The 14,944-nt window shown below is 40.1% G+C and overlaps 1 protein-coding gene across 1 annotated transcript in view; it reads right to left on the bottom strand.

Annotated features, from left to right (window-relative positions):
* Window positions 1-14,944, bottom strand: part of LOC306882497 (bifunctional heparan sulfate N-deacetylase/N-sulfotransferase 2-like) — a 116,800-nt gene that overhangs the window by 58,645 nt on the left and 43,211 nt on the right. The window contains exon 3 of the mRNA XM_079437156.1: window positions 6,641-6,675. The gene's annotated coding sequence lies outside the window, so the exon portion shown is untranslated. The remainder of the gene's footprint in view (window positions 1-6,640; window positions 6,676-14,944) is intronic.

Here is a 14,944-nt window from a genome sequence, read left to right as displayed (position 1 = left end):
GCATAAACACCAAACACTGTGAAGTCATATTAGATTGACACACTGCTGAAATTCCCACTGAGCTTGTTGTGGAGGAGAGGGAGTGCACTGGTGTTTGGTTACCACCGCTGAGAGCAGCTGCTGGAGGGACAAGGTAAGGTAAAGCTGTGCTGTTGGTGTAAAGTTGCAATTGTAAAGCTGGTAGAAATACGGAGTTGTGCTGGTGTTAAGTTGAGCCTATGGAAAAAACACAGCTTCAAATTGCGATGGCTTTGGATTCACATTTTAGGATCAGATCAGGTTACATTTGAGGAAGGAAAAGTCAATGACTGGTTGGGCTGTCTATAATGACTCAGCAGTTCCCATCGTCACTGAGTGCCTGCCGGGGTCCAACTCAAACTGCAAGCGCTTCCACATTATTTGCCTTTTATTAACACTTACATGTATAAAGATGCTTGAGTATAACTTGCAGCACACAACATTTATCTACATTACTGTTCAAATGTTTAGGGTTGCTAAGATTTGTATGTTTTCGAAAGAAATCTCTTAAGGTCTGCATTCATTTGATATACAGTAAACAGCGTAAAACAGTGTTTAACGGCACCAATTTTATTAACACGTGATTAACGCAGCACAGATTTTCCGTTTGACCTGTGGCCTAGCCTGTAGTTGGAGAAATGGAGATGCACATTGTGTCCTACTTAGCGACTTTGTCACTGAATTTAGCAACTTTTTTTTTTTTTTTAAAGCGCCTAGCGACAAATCTAGCAGCTTCTTGGACAAACCTTATATAGTTTGTGAGACTCTCCGGTTCTGCTGCACAAGCGTGAGGTCTTGCTGCCAGTGCACGCATCTCTCTCTCTTTATCTGCGTCTGCTCTGTTCAGCGAGCAGCGCTTTCAGTTAAACCAGATATTATGTTGCTTCTCTAATTTTACATGCAAGTGTAATAATAAATGTACATTTTTGCATGTTCAGAAGTGAGCTGCCCTGTCCTGCAAATAATGTAAACAGGTTTGTGTAAGTAAATTGCTCTGTGCAAAGAAAGAGAAGTAATGGGAACCTGGTATTTCTATGTTCTTTTTTCATGTTAGACATGGACAAGTTGTTTGAAACATAGTCTTCATGCTCTATGTTGACTATGGTTTCACTAATAATAAACATACATTTGCATAAAGCATCCATATTTGTCTATTCACAACACAAAGTTTCAGAAAGACGTGGATGAGTACATTTTATTTTATTGGTGAACGACTCCATTTGAAAGAAAAAGTTGAGCACAAAATAAAAATAAAACTTGTAGTTGCTTATCACTTGTTTGGAAGGTATAGCAGAGAGCAGCTGGTGCACTGATGAAGTCTAGTATCGTCATGTTGTGAATGTAAAGCTGATGCAGTGATGGAGTGTCTGGATGAAGTTTGTTGGAGGTTTTCTTTCCCAGACTTGCAACTGTTCGCAGTCTCACTCAAAGTACCTGGAAACATGCCATCTCAGCTTTTCAGCAGCATGCAATCAATGACAGAGCGTTCCTCGCTCACACACAAACACGCACACATACGGTCGCCCCTTGATTTTCCTACCTTTAACATACAGGCACTGCCAGAGACAAACGCAAATTGAAAAGTGAGTTCAAAATGTCGTCTTTCCTCAGGTCTGCGGCATGCAACAAATACCATTTTCCACACAAACAGACTCCAGAACACGGGCATGCACGTACACACACAGACTGACTAAGACAGATTCAGCTCACACCCAATGTCTGGGCCTCGCCACCGGCCTCTTCCCATCTCTTTGGTGATAGCTGAGGGAGAGCAGGGCAGTGGGCGACACTGACAAATGCTAAGCCTCAACTCCACAGAGTGAGAAAGAGGAAGTGAGAGAGAAATGACAGTTTTTCTCAGACAAGGCCATCTGCACTGCAGCAACCCTAGAGGCCTTGGTTCAGATGACTTCCTTTTCTTCCCCCTCATTCTTTCTTCATCGCTGTTCTTAATTCTCAAGCAAGCCAAGTACAAATTACCCCCTCGTGCACAGTCACCAGTAATGACAGCAGCAGTGAAAGCGATATGAATTCACCCTGGCGATGCAGTCTCAGTTCAGGTCAGCCGGCCAGCTGTCCGTCAGGCAATAGCCATCATGATGGGTTACCGTTAGCCTGGTGCTGGAGAAGTCGGTGCGGCCAGACCTGTAGGGCTCCATTAGTGTAAAGCTAATGAGACAGAACCTCAGCGGACGGGGGCGCACACTCATTATTGCAGGATCATGGGCATGTGTGGGGTGTATGTGAGCGTGTGACTTATGGCAAAGAGGTGTGATGGAATTTGTTGAAAGTTAAAGCTTCAGGGCTCCATTTCCATCAGAAAAAACCTGAGTATAGATTGAATGTTCAATGCATTTCTTAACCATCTGCAGGAAGTGTTCTGCAAAGAATCCAATTTACATAGAATGCAGGAAAACAATGTAAAAGACTGGTATAAAATCTTGGAGTACAGTGTAATCTAGATGCTAATATGTTGCGAGTGGTGCTTGCACATGTAAAGCTTGCTGCCATGATGCCAAAGGGGCCCTGGGTGGTTGCCAGGCTGTTGATACTAGAGTTGGCTAAAATTCAGAATTTAACAACTGGCTCCCAACCAATTCATGAGTTAGAATATGAATTGAATTGGCAATTTATTGCAATAGGCCCATTTACTAAACTGCAATTTGAATTGGAATGATGAGGAGGAAGCTAATAAAATCGCCCAAAAATTTTAAGAGTTATAATACATTATAAAAATATAATACATTGTTTAGACATAATTCAATACTATCAAAAAAGAGACACAGAAAAGACTTACAGCCAATCAAAATAGCAATTTTTTTTTTTAAACAGCAACCATTTCCATACAACCAGATTAAGTTTTTTGACTTAATTTTGTTTATAATGGGGTAAACTATTACAGCATTCTAGTCTGTAAAATAATAAAACTATATAACTATATAACAGTACTAGTATTTCTCAATGATTGAAGGATTTCATATAGGAATGTATAAAAAGTATATTGAAATTCTTTTATTTAATATTAACATAACATTTTATCATTAAATAGTATTGTTGTACATTAATAGTATTAATATAATATTAAATGATAATATACAATTATAATATTCATTATACATACACAATTATAATTACAATATACAATAATAAACATTTCATTTTGTTTTTTATTTAGATGCTCCTCACAGATGAACCTCTCAATTTACTGATCACAGGCAAACAACCCCATATTGCAGTATGACATTTATAGGTAATTCATACTGAAGAAAATATTCAGTTCTACATGTATAATAATTATAGGAATTTTAACTTAACTAAGTTGATGTATGAGTCTACAGTGCTACTGTCCTAACAACTAAGATGCCCTGAATGAGAGTGGCCTGATTAATATAACCTGTCACTTGTGTGAACCCAGTCTGACCTAACCCAGGTTTCTTCTCTCCAAGATCCACAAGAGCACAGCCAGCCATAACACAGCCTGAAAGGCTGATCAACGAAATGGACACCACCTGCTTAAATACAACAGGAACGAGAAGCCAAACACTAGAGTAGTCCCTTCTTTCCATGGCTGAATGCAGGCAGGCGTCCAACTTGTCAAAACTACATAGTGCCTTGACCTGCACTTAAACAAAATAAACAGAGCCAACCTGCTCCATTAGGGCACAGCTGAGTGATGTCAGCTCTGGCACAGCCCTGGTGATGTAACACGGCAAGCTAATAACCATATCGAACAGAAAAGACAGAGTTCTGGCCATGAGGGACCGCGACAGACTGCGCTTTAGCTTGGCTCTTGCTTTGGAAGCCATACAGAAAAGCCATTACCAAAGGAGCCATTTAACAACATCAATTAATCAATCATAGCAGGCAGGAAATGAATTTGGCGAGCGCTTCATCAAGGAGAGCAAGTTTTGATGCAGAATGGCTCATATTTTAGAATGGTGGCGGGATGAAGATAAAAAAAATAAGCACAACACAGTGAGGAGGAAAAGGTCTCATTTGGATTGTATCCCAGCTTCTAAAAGTCTCACTTCATTAGCAAAATTGGGCAGAGAAACTAGCAAGAACTTTAAGTAAACTTTGAAACCGAAGCATGAACGATGGCAGAATATGAAATGAAGAACCCAAACAGCTGTCTTCTACAAGATGCACTGATTAGCGTATTTATATATTTCAAAACAAATCTTGGATGAGAGATTGCCAGGTCAATGCGGGACTGATTGTGTGCTTGCAGTTTATCTCAGCTGATTAGTAACAGGGCCGTATGTTGGTTTAAGACGACAAGAGACCAATACTGATGACAGGAAGTGCCCATCAATAACCAGGTTCAGTTTCACTCCATCTGTCTCAAACCAGCCTTCAGTTTAGCTTCTTTCCCCCTCATTCACCCCATTAGCTCGCATGTATCCTCAGGTGGCCCATATGTGCGAAGCGACAGTCTGTGTCTGCATCCCCCCAGGACACATTAGGGAAAGGAACAGCACAGTGGCTTTCTTATCGGCAGAGCCCTGATCAGTCGGATCAATGGAGGTGATCAGCGTTATGAGCTCTGATCAGCCCACGTGGGGAACTGGCTAATCCAGTTAAGCCATTAGCAAGCTGGGAGAGATGAGCCCGTTGGGCATCGAGCCCATCTATGAGGTGAGGTCTGCTTATTAGCACACTGCCATATGGAGACAATAGAAGTACACAGTCACGAATGTAGGAACAAGAAATGAGGAAGATCCGCATTCGCTGGGAGCCGATCCGGTGCGACACAGTCAGAGTGTGTGAGCTAACATGAACGGCGGCTTCTGGTTGAGATGCGCGGCAGAGGGCCGGAGGCTACAAGGAGAGGGGAGGGGTGAGATCCTGCTCTGGGTAAACACAAAGACAGAATGGCCCCATGCTGGAGGTCACCCTTCAGCCTGTGATTGAGCAAGTGGATCAAACTACATTAAATGCACTACAGCTTGTGTTACAGAAATCCATTTGCAGTTCCGCAATTACCAGCCACAGCCTTCATCCTGCGCACAGTCGCCGCCCATCTGGGAGGCCGTTTAAAACACCAGATCTGTCCCACGGTTAGCGAGCGAGCGAGTGAGTGACTGAGCGAGGGACTGGTGGAGGAAACTTACAGGTCTGCTGGCTGAGTAAATCACATTACTCATCAGTCCTGATGTTGTTTTTCCTGCTGCTGCATTTCATTTGTTTCATATTTAGATGCTACTCACAGGTGAATCTCTGCAGGCGCTCACGTAGGCTGCCGATGACAGAGGGGGCATTAAACAGCTCTGCCTGAACCTACCATAAATTACACAGCCACATTAGAAGCTGCTGCACAAAGAAAAAAATGAGAGAGAGAGAAAAAACAGTACTGGCAAACTAAAAGTAATAAGCTAAACATAAGATACAGCCTTCTTTACAAATGTGTCTTTTTCGATCACATCCTCTCCTGTAAAGAAACAGATTGGCAGACAGAGACAGCAGACATCCTCAGCAGGGTAAGAAAGGTGTCAGATGTAGTTGGAAGATGATGAGAAGAGAAAGGACGGGAGGAAAGGTGGAGAGGGGTTGAACAGAGAGAAATTTGGTCATCACAACACTGTTTCAACACATGAGTGGAAGGGCATGTCCGCATGAATGCTCTCCCTCTATTACACTGCATACACTTAAAACTCCGACTACAGAGACAAGACGTTGCCTAAACAGATGAAATCACCTCAAAGCAGAAAAAAATGAAGATGTGATATTTTCCATTCAGCCTGGGAGCAATCGGAGTTGGAAGGAAGAGTTTATGCTGCTACTGCATGAAGATATCAAAGGGACCTGAGTTTATGCTGCTATAGCATGAACGTTTCAAAGGATCCCATGGTGCACCTTTGATATAGATGGCTGCTCCCCCCATTATGCTTAATACTCCCACTGCAGTAGCTCACTGTGTGTCTGTTTTACATCGTGTGTCTGTATTTTATTAGAGCTTTTCTATCTTTATTTTACATGCAGTCAAACTTATGAGTGTTAGAATGACCAAACCTGTTCTCGCTCCTTTTCTGAATGAATTAATGTCCCAAATAATCACAATAGTAACTTGTTATTTTCTTTATGATATGCATATAATAAGGACGCACCAATATAAATATTCTGGTTGATAATTATTTTCATGTTAAGACAGATAACCAATAAATGGTTGATATTAAAATTATATTCTCTAAAGCATAGAAAATATAAGTAAATTTATGCATCACAACATTATAGCGTACAGTGTTAAATTTAATGGTCATTATGAGATGTTAAAGATGAAATTTAACATTGTTAAATTATTGGTGTTGAACACTAAGTAAGCAAAAGTAATACAGTAATATATATATATAAAAGTAACAAAAGTAATATATATACAATATATATATCGTCAAAGAGTCATAAAAAAATCTATAAAATTAAGCATCATATGATAACCAATATGGTTCTGAAATGTCATGCTTCCCTAGCATATACAAAACTTATATTAGTCTACAAAACTAATTTTCAAGCATTTATGCATTATCCTTTTTATTTAAAGGTTATGGTCACAAGAAGCAAATCTGGTTAATCTGATAATGCAAGCACATGAAATCACAAGGTTATAGACATATCCACACCTTACCTTACTGAAGAGAGTTTATCAGCAGAGCCAAAGACCTGCACAGAAAAAGAGAGAGAGAAGGATGATTACCAATGCAGCTCGAAGCTCCACAAATTGAGCCCCTGCTGTTGAGGTCTACATCTACGCACCCTGCCTTCATCCTGAAAAAGACACTAAGTGACTGCTTAAGCACAAATAAACCTCTGACTTTGAGCATCATCTTTCATAGATCAGGGCTTAGGATAGCTGTAACATTTAAAATAAAGTTTATATATACAGGTTGAAAAGGATCATCTGCTTTATGAATACAAAGTCATCATCAATCTGCATTTTCCTCATGAGGAAGCAGAAATATGAAACTCAGTCTTGGGTAACACCAACATATCATTCTGGATCCTCAAGCATGCAGCATTATTTTCAGGAAAGAAGCAGCACCTGAGTCTACCTTAGTGGAGGGAATTCTGGTGCAAGAACTTGAGGAATCAGGGGGCCGCTGGTCCTTGGCATTTAACCCCCTGAGCATCAGTACTTTGGACCTTTGCATCCCAACCCTGCATGTCAAATGTCAATCTTCACAGACGAGCCGACCAGCTGCTCGACACTGTACATAAATAATGCAAGGCTATTGGCTTCAGCTATGAATCATTCATACATGTTATGCACCTATTTATGCATGCACACAGGATTGCGGATCCTTTTTCCCATGTAGCTCTATTCTTACGTGTTAAAAAAAAAATAATCACTGAAAGAAGTTCATGGTCATATTTACAGACGAGATCTGTGGCTCTCAATAAAGAAACACATCTCCTGGTACTCCCTGAAAGATTCTTCAGATTTTAGACACTGTCGATCTTGTTTGTACCTCCGGCTGCCTATGTGATCTATCTGCCAATTAACACACTGACAGCAACACTAACAACTCAGCTTGACGGATTCCACTGCGGACGCTGTTTTCTAATCCTATTTTAAACCAGAGTCTCCCACCTTGGAATATTGCAAGAATGGAGGAGAGAAAGAAAAAGACTGTCTGCCAGCAGGTGAGGATTAGTAGTCTATCATAATGGGATTTTACCTGTGCGGTATGTAGCAAATCAGCACAGCAGAGAAGAGTCACACAAGACTGAGTCCAGCGTTTTCTACACTGACTCTCCAGAGCTCCTCTCTCTCACAGCTCCCTGCACCTGATCATTCTCAGGAGATATAGACACATGCTCTAAAGAAATGCAATGAAATTGAGAAAAAAGTAGAAACTCTACAAGATTTGATTACAGAAACTTTGGCAGAGAAAAACAAGCAGGTGTGAGAAATATGGTTTAATCAAAGTAAGTTTCAGCTGATAACTTGGCAGAAAGAGTTTGCATTTACAGTTGAAGAAATCCACTATAAAACATGAGGGATGCACACAAGCAATAAGCTACATATCATTCTCACTGAAGAATACAGGAATACTGCAGACAAATTCAAAAATGCATTGCGATATTATTGACTATGATTTGATCATTTTAAATGCTATAACTCTTTTTCTAAAAACACTGTTAAAGCTGTTTTTATTTCTTTAAGTGGCATTTTTTCCTCATATTTTTATCAACAGTATATTTTAATATAATAACTGTGCTGTCAGCTTTCTACACATCTTTCAATTTGTTTGGAGGGTCTGTTTTGTACATCTGCGTGCATTGCGTATAGTCATTCAGGTCGATTACCATTAGAATAACCACAGTTAATGGTTAAGCTTTGGCTAGTATAGCAAAACCATGATTAATTTGTGGTTACCTTAGTTTTTTTTTTTTTTTTTAAACTAGGGCTGTGCAATTAATCACATGCGATTGTCATACGCATCTCATCAGTAAAGCCGCTTCCGTGATTAGCGCTAAATCGCCATCACCTGCTTTCAAATGGAGCAGCATTTATGCTGCCTTCATGTGCTATCGGAAATTTCCTATTTCCCACTTATGAAGTCGTGATTACGAGCTTGTCGTATTCAAGTGCTTTAATGTCGGAAAGAATAAAATGTAGCATCCTATTGGTTGACAATCATATAAACATTCGCCACACTATCATTCAAAGAAATGATTCATTGAAATTACAATTTCTTTTTTAAGGTAAGTGGTTGCAATCAATTTATTTGAGCTACATTTAAATAAACTAATTTAGTTGACTACCTTTCAACTAAATTTATTTAAATGTAGCAAAAATAAATTGTTTGCAACCACTTACCGTAAAAACATTAGGCCTAAGTATAGCTTTTTTCAGTGTACATGCAGTTTGCTGACAGTTCTGGAATTTCAGTCAAATACATGCTTATTTCACTGATTATAAAACATATGCTTCGAATGATCGTTCATATCTAGCCTATAAATAGCTACACTACTTTAGTTACAAGACAAAGGGTTGTAGTTTTTGTGAGAACAGCATTGACAGCAGCAATGGTTGTCCCCTCCACCATGTTTAAAGTGTATGACCCGCCCAACTCGGAAACTCTGGTATCAAAATTATTTTTGAATTTCCCAGTAGTAAATATGACTTGAGAGGCCTTATTCATAAAGCAGATGTCCAATTTCCGATTAGGAAACTCGTATTTACGATAATACCGATAGCACGTGAAGTGTGAAGTGAAGTGAAGTGACATACGGCCAAGTATGGTGACCCATACTCGGAATTCGTGCTCTGCATTTAACCCATCCAAAGTGCACACACACAGCAGTGAACACACACACACCGTGAACACACACCCGGAGCAGTGGGCAGCCATTTATGCTGCGGCGCCCGGGGAGCAGTTGGGGGTTCGGTGCCTTGCTCAAGGGCACCTCAGTCGTGGTATTGAGGGTGGAGAGAGCGCTGGACATTCACTCTCCCCACCTACAATCCCTGCCGGTCCGAGACTCGAACCCGCAACCTTTGGATTACGAGTCCGACTCTCTAACCATTAGGCCACGACTTCCCCCCTAGGTTGTGGCCTAATGAAGGCAGCATATATACACATAGCCGCAGTTCACCGACAAGCTAAGCAAATTCGCGTTCATAATCGAATGAGATTCTTCCGTGATTATGAACGCGATATTGCCTAGCTTGTCAGTGAACTACGATTCTGTGTATTAAATGCCGCTCTATTTGAAAACCGGTGATGGAGATTTAGCGCTAATCACGAAACTGGCTTTATGCTGGGTTCACACTAAAAGATTTTTAAAATCTTATAAGATCTTCAAAATGTGAGAGACCACAAACATGCGAACAAAAAATCCTAGATTTAACCGTTTTGCTCCACCACAGCAAACCACACACCAACAGATTTTCAACCAGAGTCCCGACTGAGAACACGGGAAATGTCGCAAAAACTCTGGAGACTTGAGAATAAACAATATATTTTTTTTTTAATTGCAATTTTAGAACAAAGAACAAATAACAAGGGCAATAACATATATATATTACATCAAATCAATAACAAACAAAAAACAATAACAAATAAATAAAATAAAAAAGGAAAAGCAATAAGAAAATTAAATTTCCTTAAGTATAAATAATTAAATTATTCAAAGAATAGATTTAAGGCTTTAAAGTCCCAGTCTTTGATAATGGCAGGAAGAAATTGCGATAATAGTGTCCAAATCCTTTTGTGCTGCGAAATGACTGCGTTTGTTATCTTCTGACAGCTCGCTTTCTGATTGGATATTGTTTTGTTTCACGTGATAATCTGGAGATCATACACGCGTTTGTCCTCAGGGTTCCCCCCACACATCAGGATTTCTGATCGTAAATATTCAACATGTTGAATATTTATGATTCGCAATCGGGGCGCCTCCGACGTTCTTCCGAGCAGATTCAGTCACACTTAACACACCTCACACCACAGGAAAATCTGATAAGATAATCGGGACATAACCTAGGATTGTCGGAAGGGGAGAAATCGGCCCAAAATCAGCCCGATTATCTTGTGGTGTGTGTCCAGCATTACTGACGAGACGCGCATGACAATCGCATGTGATTAATTGCACAGTCCTAATTAAAACCATGTTTAATTTTCGTAAAGGTAAATATACAATTAAAAAATTATGTAATTGAGTGCAGAAATGAAGGTGAGTAATCTTACCTAACGCTGATATTACAGTAGCCAGTCTTAACAGTTTACGTGATCTCACTCTTGATTTTTATTTTTTTTCTTTGCCGGGAGGCAAGCATATAAAAAATGCAGAAAAACAGTAGGTATTTTGCTCTGGAATTTTTACAGAGGTTGTGTGAGAAAAGCAAAGACGTGGCAGATTCGGAAGGGGAATAAAATCGCAAAGTACGTCTGTGAACACAAATTTCTATAACAACCCCCTGGAAAACTAGTCACGTCCGAATATGGCTAAAAATAAACAAATGAGTTTAAAAACAAAATGAAGGCGAGTAAAGGACCATTTGTTTTTAGAGGGGTGAGCTAACTCTCTAAAAAAAAGGAGTTTCAAGACTCCTATGTTACGTTTCACTTCATCCTATCAGTTGCGCTCTAAGAACATGTCCTGTGAGTATACTCTCAAAGTGTATGCAAGCGCCCCAGATTGAATTCACCATGTACAATTGCTATCCTGACTCAAGTTAAACACAAGGTACCGCCCAATATTCCACTGTGCCAGTTACAAATTGGCCGCTGTTTTTTAGAGTGCTTGTAACTACCTCATCGCACACAACGATGGCAACTCTGGCACAGCTGTACCCTTCAATCCCCGACAGAGGCATTTTTATCCATTCAAGTCACCATTCAAGAGCGCTGAAGGGACAAGTTAACTGAGGCCACGGGAAGGAAAACATTCCACAACGGAAAAAAAGAGGGAATCTCTTATTAAGCAAGTACATTCACTTCTAATCAGAGCGGCTGAAGTTCATGAGGTGACATTTGCAAGCTGACAAGCTCAGGGCCCATCATGCTAATGCTACAGAGTAATTAATCTGCCCCCGATGGAACCCAAACCACTAAAGGTCACTCACAGACATGCTTTCTCTCTTTGTATCTCTCTCACACACAAGTATCCCCAACTGCATAGCCACAAACGCAGAGAGGAGGAAGTGCATCAAAACAGTTAATTCATCTTCTCGTACATAGTGTTCTGCATCTCTGCTTGTATCTGTATTTGTGTGTGCATTATCTATCACCCCTTTTGTTGTCGTTCTTCTGCTGACAGGCGAGATACGAGCATTACCTTGACCTGTGAATCACATTTGGAGGGGAAGTGCTGGTTTTTCCTGAGTTAATGCAAATAGAATCAGCGCTGGAATATTTTTCTCTGCTGTGGGATCTATTCAACCGGCACAGACCACTGATCCTTCGCTGCTTATAAAACTCACACGAGCAGCGTGCGTGTGCATCTCATCTAAAGGAACAAGCTTTTCATTATAACCCATCCCTGGGTTTGTGTATGAACTATGTTAAAGGTAAATGTTAGGCAAAAATGGAAATTCTATCATTTACACACCCTCATGTCATTTCCGCTGACTTTATGGAAAAAAAAAATTCAAAACGTCTTTTGTAACAGAAGATCATACAGGGTTGGAATTATTTTTGTAATTCCAGTGAATCATCACTTGAAGGAACAGAAGAACATGCCATTTGGAGAGAGGCTGATGGTTTGGTTTGTTAATGAAGACATTGCTTTTTATATACAAGGTCAAATGTACCTGCATGTCTCTCCGCATTACTCCTGCGTTCAGCTTTTCCCAATCTCCTTTGCATATTGAGTCCCAGCAGGAGAAGACAGTTAATAAGATGGATCTCCCACTCATGATGGGTGGGCCAGGTGAGATCTGATATCTATAAGCGAAAGTGGTTACTGCAAGCGGGACCCATTGCTTTTTGTGTGTGAGAATCTGTGCATACATTCAATATGAGATTTCTCCACTTGTACCATTCTCAGGAGCTTTGTGAACGGAAGAACTTGCGCTGCATGTGTGATGAACAAAAAAAAAAAAAGAAAGAAAAGCATGTTTATACATGTCTGAATATGCAAAAAGAGAAATAAATTCTCTTGACTGCAAATGAGCCCCTTACGTATGACGGACATATAGGAACATTTGGGCATAAGATGGATCAGGCCTGTGTATCTGATAAAAGGCAAAGGTCTCTGTGGTCCCACACTAATAACAAGAGGGAGATCTTCATGACTGATTGCTGTGGCCCACAGGCTTCACAGAACTGTGTCAGGACTTCCTATCCAAACATCCTATCCAGATCCAATGAAGATTACAAGGCAAATGTGGGACAGGGGCTTTGATACAGGGCACTGAGGTCTGGCATATCTCTATCTTAAGAGCAAGAAAGATCTAGCAAGACGCCCAACCACCGATGGGCCTATGAAATTCACTTAAGAGCCATACCTTTTTAATGAATGTGGATCAAAAAAAGCGGGGCTATTATTAAGCAAGTTTATCCAAGCATGCTTTTTAAAACATGCATTGGTCTTTATGGATAATTCACAGCTATTAAAGAACATTTAATGTCAGTGACTGCAAAGCTAGCAGAGTTAGAAGGCTGCTTCGCTGTGTGTACGTACGAGAGAAACCTCAAAGTGGCACATCCTCAGTTGAAACAAACACTCTTAACATTACATAAAAATCGGTTGAAAAGAACACTATGTCGTACAACCACCCCCTGCCTGCAAAGAAACACACTCGCACTCCCTCCGCAGAGCAGGGAAGGGGAAATAAATATGAAACTCCACTTGGAAAGTGCACTGCAGGAGAAGTGCACACTCTTGCACTTTCTGACAAGAGGAAGACAGCGAGTGGGGCGAAGATTTATGGCGTGCACAACATCAGGAGTTGATAATTCTATTAGAGGTAGCACCCAGGATTAATACACATCCTCTCTGGGTCCTCCATGTGAGCAAAACAAAAGGGTAAAACAGTTAGTTCTTCCCAATAGATCGATAGAAGAGGCGGGAAGCTGACAAAACTACAACTCTAATCTCTAAAAGCTTACATCAAACTACTAAAAGGGTGACCTGAAGGAAAAAATAGCCACGATAAACGCTGGAAAACGACTAAATAAGGAAAGAAAAAGGGGTACAACCACAAATTTATTCTGTTAACTGACATCTTTGACTTTAAAACTGGTGCAATGCATCTTGAAGCACCAGGTTTGAATATGAACAAGCAAGGAAGAGATTTGAGAATTATCGATTTATTCCTCTCACCATGGAGATGATTGTCTTTTTTGGAGCTTGACAGTCTCTAGTTTTAGAGACTTTTGTGCAAGATCTCTTTTTGTGCTTCAAAGAAAGAAAATCGTACAGGTTTCAGAGGATGAGGGTGAGCAAATGATGACAGTTTTCATTTCTGGGTGAAACATTCCTTTAAATCACAAACAAAAGGCTGTCAGAAAAGCAGCAATGATTTAGAATACAGATGTCTCAATCAAAGCACAGATTTGTCTGCTCTTATGTATCAGGAGAGATACTGATCCAAAAACCTAAAAACATTTCAAGGCATCATAGACGGGCTTCTGGCACAAAGGCTGTTTTAAAAGGTAGGTAACTTAATTATAATTTCTCTCAAGATACCTAATTTTTTCAAAAATCTAAGGCAACAATACACGGATCCGTTGGGAGAGGGCACTTCATCAAGCTCTGTAAAAATAATTGATAACAGATATAATTAGTTAACTCAAAACCAAAAACTACTGAAAAATTTCAGTTAACAATTTACCCAATATTTGTGTGCGCTATGAATTTTTGATTAGGGAAAACACAAAAACAGCCTGATTGGTTTGCTAAGCAACATGCCCGGAAAAAAATAAAAAAATTGAAAATTGAAATATATATTTTCCTCCCATCTTGTATTTATTCCCTTTAAGGAGTTCCGTAGTACACATGTTCTTTCTGTACACGGTATTGGGATGCGGCGGATTGCGGAGGGAGGATCACGATGCCGGCTTAACATCGTGATGTCTATCAGCCATAGGTGCTGGACGGTAGCATCGTCTTTCAGCCCAAGCCTATATGGCAAACACGCGGGGGGAGGGCTGAGCCAATTCAGAACTACAGGAGCCCAGAGGGGAGCATCGGCGGATGTAAAAAAAAAATATATATATATATTTTCATTCAAACAAGTCGACGTAAATTACACATTCGAGTTAATCGATAAAATCAATTTATCGCCCAGCCCTAGTTGGAAGATCCAAACGTGGCCCATTATAAGATTTCTAACAGAGTCAGTCACTTATTGATTTTTTTATCTGTTGGTATTTGATAGAATCCATGATTCCATGTATCTAAACAAGATGTCCAGGACCTCCAGCAGAAATATAGGCCCACAACATCAAAAATACAGCAGTATATTTCATTGTACACATGA

Source organism: Barbus barbus (assembly GCF_936440315.1).
Source record: "Barbus barbus genome assembly, chromosome: 16".
NCBI classification, from domain to species: Eukaryota; Metazoa; Chordata; class Actinopteri; order Cypriniformes; family Cyprinidae; genus Barbus; species Barbus barbus.
This window is presented reverse-complemented; position numbering and strand designations above follow the sequence as displayed.